Source organism: Argiope bruennichi, chromosome 1 (assembly GCF_947563725.1).
Source record: "Argiope bruennichi chromosome 1, qqArgBrue1.1, whole genome shotgun sequence".
Taxonomy (NCBI): Eukaryota; Metazoa; Arthropoda; class Arachnida; order Araneae; family Araneidae; genus Argiope; species Argiope bruennichi.
Window position 1 is genome coordinate 52,222,020 of NC_079151.1, and position 10,086 is coordinate 52,232,105.

Sequence of the window (10,086 nt, forward strand, 5' to 3'; positions counted from 1 at the left end):
CTATCAAACTATTTTTAGAACAAAGGTTTTTGTTGTAAAGAAGCTACAATTTGTCTAATTTGAGTAACCTTTTTATATTTAATTCTAGTTTTCCATCCCCCCTATTGGCCGATATATGAATTCTACCGATATTTTTACTCTTTCTATAACATATCTCCAGCAGCCTCACATTTACATATATTTATTTAATTTAATCGCCTATCATATCCATCGATACAGTTGAAATCGTTTATTAATTAATAGCGGCATTTTCGACAGACGCGCGCATCCATCATATAATCGGAGAAAATATTCATACAAATATTCTATTAATTGAAGAAAAATAAATAAAAAACTGTCAGTACAATAAATTCCAACATGAATTCTTGTTTATATATGTGTATCCTTTTTCAGTTATTTAAGTTGAGCAAATATTGATTGAAAGATGAATATAGCCCTCACAATTAAAAATAGTTGAAGCATAATTAATTGTTAAGACAAAGAAGTGATTGATGATTTCTTTCCGCGAACATTGTTGAAATTTTGGCGTGCAAACAATGGCTTGATATGACACCAAACTTAATTGTTTGAATTTACTTCTGAGAAAATTTCAGATGATAATTTTGGTTAGGTTTGGGTGTTTTCTGAGGAAACAAATAAGCTATAGAAAAAGTATAACACAAATCAAGAAAAAGTAAAGCGATATCAGTACATATTTGTAGTAATGTTTTTGCGTTAAATATATATTCTTATCTCCATATGTATATAGCTTGCCAAATTCTCAACCTTTAGAAAAATTTTTGGAATGTAAGTTATTTTTGCATTTCCGTTTTCTTTTATAGAAATGCAGCATACAAAAACCAAATATTTTCAGTGACGAAAAAAAGAAATAATAATAATTCTAAAGATTTACATGAATTCTCTTGTTTTGGACGTAACTCAACCCTAGAACCCCATTTTTGAAGTTATGATTATGAATTATGAACTCGTAATTCAGAAACAGAAAGAGCTTGACAAATAAAATTTAGTATGTGGTCTTTTAACTACCTTATATAAAATTTTGGGATAAACGGATTGTATGGAAAATCTGTTTTTTTGATTGATGATCTGTTTTCGTCTACGTGTGTATGAGCAAGATGGCTGGAGATGAACGCTTTATATCTACAAGATTTTTCAAACGGCGCCATAAGTTCTCAATAATTTTGAGGGCAAGATTGCTTCTTGGCCATCATAACAATTCAATGTTCTTTCTACTAAATCATTCTTTCGATATTTTTGCTGTGTGGCAAGGTGCTGAATCCTGCTGAAAAATAAATGATGTATTGTTGGGAAAGAGATCACTGATGAAAGGTATAAGTTTTGGCTCCAGAATAATGTCAATGTATTTTCTTGCATTTAATGTCCCATCAATAACATGAAGGAGACCAATACTGTCTGCTGACATGCATGACCAAATCAAAACACTAACTGAGTTCTTCATAGTTGCCTGAATGCAGTCAGGTTGTAGCTTTTCGCCTATTCTAAGTTTTACATATTTTCACCATCACAACCGAATAACAATATCTTTGTTTCATCACTCCATATAACTTGTGACCACTGATCATCTGACCAATTAATGCATTCCTTTCCCACTATAATCTTTTTATACTCTGTTGTAAATTGAAATAAGGAGTTTTTCGTTGAATTCTGCTTCTTAGTCCAACATCTAATAATCTTTTCCTGATTGTTCTTGAACTGAAAGAAATGCCAGCATTATTCAATTGACTTCTGATGGCCGCTTATGACATTCTTCTATCTTGGAGACAGTCTTTTTATTCATCTGTCATCAACAGATGTGACGCACCTTTTTCAGCCATTTCCTGTTTTGTTTTTTATTGAATTTGTCTCCTGATATTGTAAACAAAATTTTCTGACTCCAGATGTAGTCACTGAAGCACCCACCTGTCTTGCGATTTCAGCATATGTAACACAATAATCTTAGTTCTCTTTCTAAGTGTTCAATTCATTCTTTTATTTGATGCCGTTGCTTCTTGACTAAATATTAAAAAGTTTAACAAAATTTCTAACTTGCAGTTTGATTACATAAAAAACAATCTTCCCTCTATAGAAAAAAGCACAATAATGACTTGTTCTAACTTTGAACATGATGTCAGCTTCTACTAGCAGTTATTAACATTTGATTGGTTCCCAAAACAAGAACAGTGATTTGTCAGGAAAGTTAGAAATTACGATCCACTTCATCGCTGTGTTTGTTATTCAGATTAAAATAAGAATAACTATTTTGGTATTCCAAATATTTCAATTTTGCTTTTTGTGTTGAAACCAGCATTAAATTATCTTTAAAATATATGTTAGAATTTGCATTTAGTGAAATATAACATTTTCTATAAGCATACAAAGTTAAAAAACATAACGATTTTCAAAAGTGTCTATAATTTTGGCCAACACTGTATATATATATATACAAAATCAGTCAAAGCGTCAGTTTTCTGTAGGAGATGAGCGTTAGAAATGAATGATACGGATTTATAATAAATATACACTTTGCAGTCAGTCTCCTGGTAAGAAAGATAGTTTTACAGTTATAGTAAAGCCTGATCAATGATACCGAATCATTGCTGGCCTTGTTGATGAATTTGAAGACTTTTTGTGACAAAATCGAAGATTCCAGAATCTACAAGAATTTTGATGATAGCTCCTTTAAAACTCGAGTTATAGTTATCATTTTAGGAACTTCTGTCCCTTATCTTGAAAACTACAAAAAAACGAGAAACAAAGCTAAAGACACAGTCTTGCAAAGAGAGAAAGAGAGAGCAGTTGAGTTCATTTCAAGCGATTAATTAAATGAATAGTTGCACTAATATGGTTGTTTATTACCGATTTGTTGCATGAGTGTTGCTGCTTATTGCGCTATTTTGAGTACTCTTCGTTTGTGCTTTATTGTCTATCTATACATCGAGCTTTCATGTATAGTAAAGTGTCGCTATCCATTACTGAAACTGTTGTGACTTTCACTGTATACATATTGGATGGATTTGGATTTTTTTCAACAACCGTAAACAGATTCAGCCACTGAGAATTGTTGATATCGTTTCTTTCGTATTTAACTCTCTTCCTATGCTGACAGAATTTCAGTTTCACTTCAATATGCAGTTGGGTATTGTTAGTTAGTAGCTAATTCAAAGTATGAGTGACATTCATATGTGCAAGTCCACATGGCAACAATTTTCACATCGCTTTTAAATAAATATATATTATATTGCTCATAGATATTGACTGAGAGGATTTTGACTCTATACGTTCCATGACTACATGTAGTAGAAAAGTGTAATTGGTGGTCTGGGAAACTAAGAATCATCTGAAATGGGAAAGAAGATGAAGATAATAACTACAGTATCATTTTTTGAGACTCCCACAGGAATCTCTCTTCCCACCTCGTGTGAGTGTTTTCTATGAAATCTACTACTCGTTTGCTGATAATTCTTACGTAAAAGATTAATCTATCTTCGGCGCACATAGATTGCTACATCGTCATCTTATTAAAATGGGTGTAAGGTCTCACTAATATAAGTCATCTTCATTTGATCCTTCTTGCTTCGAAGTTTGGTTCCAGTGATGGCAACCTCTTTGCCATTGTTCTGACCATGTGGGACTTCTCACCAATCATTCGACTTCTAATCAGTCATCTAGTTTGTGATTTGAATTGATTTAAGGTGGATTTTACTTGGTCTACGCAATTTTCCTAAATATCCTAATGGTGTAATTTTGAATTTTGTTGTGCTGTGTAAATATCATCATCGTCTTCTTTATCGTCCTGTGGCTGGATGAACTTTGTTTCAGTTTGAATTGATGCTCTGTTTAAATGAATATTGGAAATATATCCGTGGTTGTAATGGGCAAATATCTGTATGGAAATGTTCCTACTTCGTGTTTAAATAATTTGGCAATGTGGCAAACATCAATATGAATAAAAAATGCATTGTAGAAATGTATTGAACAAGATTTGCCAGATGATGGCCTGAGCGGATAAAAATATTTTTTGAAGGTAAGGAATTTAAACTCAAATATTTAAAATTGAAACTAAAAATGCCTTTAAGGGAAATTGTGATGTTAAGATTGATATTGTAATTTATGTACTAGAAATAAGACATAACTTGCTTTCCTTAATTAATTTAAAGGGTTTACATGCCTTTCTAAAATTTATTCTTTGTTAATAATTAAGAAACATGGCAATGTTATAAACAAAGCATTAAATCTCGAATAGATTTAAAGCTTTTAGCTGAGCCAAATATTGAATGTATATAACTTGGTAGATAATTGCAATGATCGATATAAGGTTTGGTACGAAAGATTATACTTTTTTAAATTTAGAATATATGTTGCAAATAAATAAAGAAATAGATTTGAATTAAGATTTCCATTCATGTCTTGTTTATTCATAAAGATCAGTAATTGACAAATAAAAATGTGCAAAGATTTCATATAAAACTAGACACGTGAATTTAAGATTTTATTTTGATAAGGATTTAATTTCCTGTTTCAAATAATTTTTACTTCCAAACAGAATATGATATGATTTTTTGACAAAGGCCATTGCTTACGAAAAATTAGAATTTTGTTATAAGAAAGTTAGTTTACTGTTGGATGGCAGCGTTGGAGGCAGATAAAAGTTTATTTAAATTCAGCTGTTACTGATTGCCGCTGTCATTTCACTACTTGTATATCTCTTTCACTTCCTAACGAATTGCAGTTCCTGTTAAATGTGCAGTTGTGCATTGTTAATAAGGTCAAAGTATGAGCGATATTTCTAAGTCTACATGATAATTATTTTTATACCGTTTCTAAATATATATGTATTTTATTGTCTGTAGATTCGACACTACATTTTTTTTATATTTGCGCTTTGTGAGTTTGTTCGCCCTCGTGCATATGAAATTCAAAAGAATGAAAAGTTGGATCTGAAATTTAATTATGTAGCTTGGTACTAGAATTAAGGATCTGTACTAACTTGTAAATTTAATCGGTCAGGGGAAAGTCCTATATGCATACTTGATTCTTTTCATTGTATTAAGATGCTAATTATAAAAACGCGTCATATTGTGTAAGTATATGATAAAGTTGAGAGACAAAAAATTCCCTGTGTTTTTTTTCTTAACTCTTCAAGAAGAGAATACGCTTTTTTTTTAGCCATTAGAGATGATTGGGCATTTTTCCTGAATCAAGATCTTTAACAGAAAGTGTTTCTCCGAATTAATATTAATATTAATTCGGATATAATTATTAATTCTCCGAATTAATATTAGCGATACGTTCAATTATATTTTTGAATAAAATTGCTAAATTTTGAAATTCAAAGACATAAAAGGCAGGAGTAACTATTAAATGAGATCTTTGGTGGAAGAATTTATAATTCATCCTAAGAAATCCTTTTAAACAAGCAATTGCTTAATTTTGATTACGTTTCTTACAAGTAAGGATAAGATTTTTCAAACAAAATGTATTTATCGAAGATTAAACTGCTTATATATAATGTACCTGATTTGATTACCACCTACATACTATGATAAATTGTCAGTTCAAAAATTATAACATGCAAAGCATAGAAATTTGAGAGTGATCGAAAAAATGTAGAATAAAATCGGTTAAAAAGATTCCAAAATACTAGTTACAATTTGCTGAAATGCCTAAGAGAATTTTAAAAAATCCAAATTTATTTCAGTTAACATTAAACAAATATCATAAAATTTTTTTTAAGTCAATTCCTACTTAGGACAACAATTTTTTTAAATTTTAGTTACTTTTTATTAAATAATTATTTCAATTAATATAAAATTAATTGAATTAAATTACTTTCTTACTTAATTAAATTACTTTATATTACTTAAATTACTTTCAATTAATATAAACATGGATATGCATAGAATTACAATATTAAGTGGCAAAATAGAGCTTGGCGACCATCTGGCGACGTGGATTTGGTGGCTTTAGCGTCCAAATAGAAATTACTGGATAAATTTAATTAATATTTGAAAAAAAAAACTGTATTAACATCAAGTGTCATCCACAACAAGTTTAAAAAGTATTTGAATTTGAGAGGATGAATAAAAAGTATTTTATTAAAGATTGAAAATTTGAACAAGATATATAAATTGATAACTCTAATTTGATGCGCGATATTCCTATGATACAATTTTTCTTTGTTAATCTTGAATTTGGATAATTAGTTTCCGATCATGTAAAAGGATTATTTATTTAGAAATTTCAAACTTAGAAACATAAATGCATACTTACGATATATAATTAATCTAACGAAAGCCTTCACCACACTTCACTATTTGGTTATGCAAAATGTCGTATTTTCAAACGATTCTTTGCATTTTCTATATTCATTGTATGCAGGATTTAAAAAAATTATTCAAACATGGATATTTATTTAATTGAATTTTATTAAAATTGATACTTAGATAACATCCTGTTTGTTTATATTTGCAAACTAAATCAATTAATTTATTTGCTTAGAAATGTTTTTAAATATTTTCAATTTAATTTGAAATTATGTGCTGTTTGGCTATCAAATGCTTAATATTGGCGCGTTCACAAATTTCGCCATTTGAATGATAGATATCGCCAAACACAATACAGGAAAATGAGGACCTAATTATGCATATTATAAACACAAAAATGTGTACTTTAAAATGAAAAAGAGAATTTTCGGATTAAATTTTGAACAGGATTTTAATTCTTCTTTTATATCCATTAATATTAAATGCCCATAATTAATTACTTGAAAGATGATTTTTTTTGTTTGAGTTGAAAGGGCATTTAATGCAAATTAATCCGACATGCTCTTTTTTTAGCATCCAATTGCTGGCTAATATTAAAATTAAAAATACTGAAAAATCATATGCAAGATTAGAAGAATTTTAAAAATTTAATTCGTAATTTGAGAATAATAAGTTTTAAAAATGCTGAGATATCTTAAGATGTAAGATCTAAGATTAAAGGCGATAATTTAAACTTAATATAGTGATTACAATTTTTAGGATATTTTGATGAAATTTAACTTTTTCATTAATTTTCAGTTTTGTAGATTTACGTGTTGTAAAACAGCTCAATTTTGAATAAATAATTATAAATTAATTATCCTTGAATAAATTCATAGAATTGATTTGTGTAACAGTTTCGCTAGAAATTTTGGACCTGTAAACTATATTACTATTTATATAATTATTTTAATTGCTTTTTATGTATTAATACGCTAATGAAAATGATTTTTATTTTTTCATATTTGGCAACCAGATGGTCCCTGCAAATATTGGTTGCTAAAAATCACCTGTTAAATCTTTTATGTAATTTGTTTTTAATGATTTCATTAGCTAAGTATTTTCAAATTTTAATCGACCTGTAACTGGTTCTATTTTAGAAATCTTGCATCATTTTATTTATTGTGCTATTTATCTTCTTAATTTCTCATCTTCACTTTTACAATGTGAACTTTAATTTGGATTGGATATTAATTAAATTTCGATTATTCCAACATCTTTCTTGCTAAATAGAATAATGGAAGTGCCCATAAAAACATGAGGGAAAAACGTAAAATTAATTTAATTTCGTAATTTGTGCATTATAATTTAAGTAAAATCTCGGAAGATTATTTAATGAAATAGAATTGGAAAACAATTTTAAATCTAAAAAAATTTTAATATGTTTTTGTTCTTGAATTATAAAAAAAAAGTGTTTAAAAATGGATGAACTTTTTCATTATTGTCTACTGTTGAAGTTAAATATTAATTGTATAAAATGTTGAAAATTTTATGATCAGAAACTATTGATATTGAAAAATAAGCCGAATCATATCTCGATCATTAATAATGGAAGAAAAATACATGATAGCATGTTTGTATCGAAAATTGCAGTATTCAACTTTATTACAACAATGAAATATAAATGCGGCAAAATAATTTAAAAAATTATTAATTAGGGCACAAATTGTGTAGTTATGATTTTATCATAATTGGGAAGATGAGTTTTTGAATTCTGAGATTGTATAAAAACAATTTTTATTAAATAATAATTTCAGAAATCATGGTGAGGAAACATGAAAATTTAGATGAAATTTAAAACTTTAATCTGATGTGTATTTTCAAATACAATATATATATATATATATCTGATAAATTAAACATTTTTTTAATTTTAAGAAAAAAATAGGCCTCCAGAGCGAGCCCGGATGCACACGCACACATACAGCATTGCTAAGATTTTAATTTTATCACCTTCTTCGTCTTAAAATAATTTTTTTTTCTTCTCAGTGTTAAAACTTAAAAAAGTTGAATGAATAAATGAAACTGTTTTTTATAGTTCTAACACACAGTCACAGTAGCAATATTAAGAGTTTCGAAATATTATTGTCAATAAATACATTTTAGAGTTTTCTATATTCGAACCGTGTAAAGAGAAGCCAGTTACACTACTGGTCAAAAGTGTTGCAAGTTTGAGAATTTTCAAGTTTTTCCCAGAATAAGCCCCTTTCCCAAAAGACATGGAATCCTTGTGGATTCCGTGTTAGACATGGTTTGCAACACTTCTTTCGATATTTCATGGTGCCGAACTTTAATTATTGTTTCCTGAAGTTCTCGTTTATTTCTGGGATGATTCTCAGTTATTTCCCCTTTACTCCATAAATTCTCAATCGGGTTCAGGCGAGTTTCCTGGCCATGCGAGAACATGAATATCATGTTTTGCAAATGCAGCCTTAACCTAAAATAACGAATGTTTAGATATAGAGGTCAGAACTGAATTGAAATGAAATTTAAAATTAACAGTAAAGTTTGTCTTATTTTTTTTTCGACGTATGGTAGGGTGTTAGATCTTGCTGAAATATCCACTTCTGCATTGGGAACTTGTCACAAGCACTACGAAGAAATTGATCCTTCAGCGCACCAACATGCTTGCCACCATTCATTGCCCCTGTACAAAATGAAGTCGTCCATTTGACTGATATGACATGCACCACTACACCAATAAGCTTTTTAGATGTTTTGATATACGAATCAGGCATTCTGGCCTTATGCTTTCCTTTCCTTTCCTTTGCTTTGCTTTATGCTTTAGGCATTTTAGACATTAAAGAAAAGCGACTTTCGACGCTGAATATAACTTGTCTCCATTCCGAAATACTCCAATTTTTGTGCACCTTGGCCTGCTCCAATCGTTTTTACCGCATTGCTTCCATTAGTACTAGATTTTTTTCTAGATACTTGTCCCTTGTCACCAGCTTCACAGAGTCTCCTGAGAACTGTTGTGGGACTGGCAGTGACAGGCGTAGACTCATTCCATTCTCTTGTAAGTGTAATAGAACTTTCAAATCTATTTTTACGACAGAATCGTATCAATGTAGCATCAGCACGTTTAGAAGATAACCTCGGAGGACTACTTCTAGGCTTTTTATCTACGGTTCCTTCAGTTTTGAATATCTTAGAGGCGTGAAACAGTCGTCTCACTGCAGTCGCACCGATGAGCAATCCTAACATGTGCGATGTTTTCTCGATGCATTAAAATAAATAATTCATACATTTAAAAAAGAAATTAAAAATTTTAAAAGGCACTTCGACAGTGCAACAAACGAAATGAAATCCTTCGAATTCGAAGAGATTTTATAATAAACTATTGGGATAACGTAATCGTTGCAGAAGATTGCTTCACAATGGATGACGCGATTGCTTGAAACTTCACCACTACATTTATACTAGAAAATATCACTTAAAATGATAAAAATATTACTTTTGGGGGTCTTATTCTTCAAAAAACGCGAAATTTCTCAAATTTGCAATACTTTTGACCAGTAGTTTGACCAGTATTTGTAAATTCCTGTAGAAAAAGGGAATAGAATTTCGTTTAACATTTTTCTAAAAATAATCATTTACTTTAGAGGATCTAGTTACTATTCTTGAATAATTTTTAAGTTCTATCGTGTTCATATTTTCTTTCAAGTTATTTATTTTAGTTAATGTAAAAGGGACGAGCAGTAAGCGCAACGAGCAGAACAGATTATTGTGCAAATAGTAACGCAAGATAAAACCTGTAGTGCGTTTGAATATTCACTGCCAT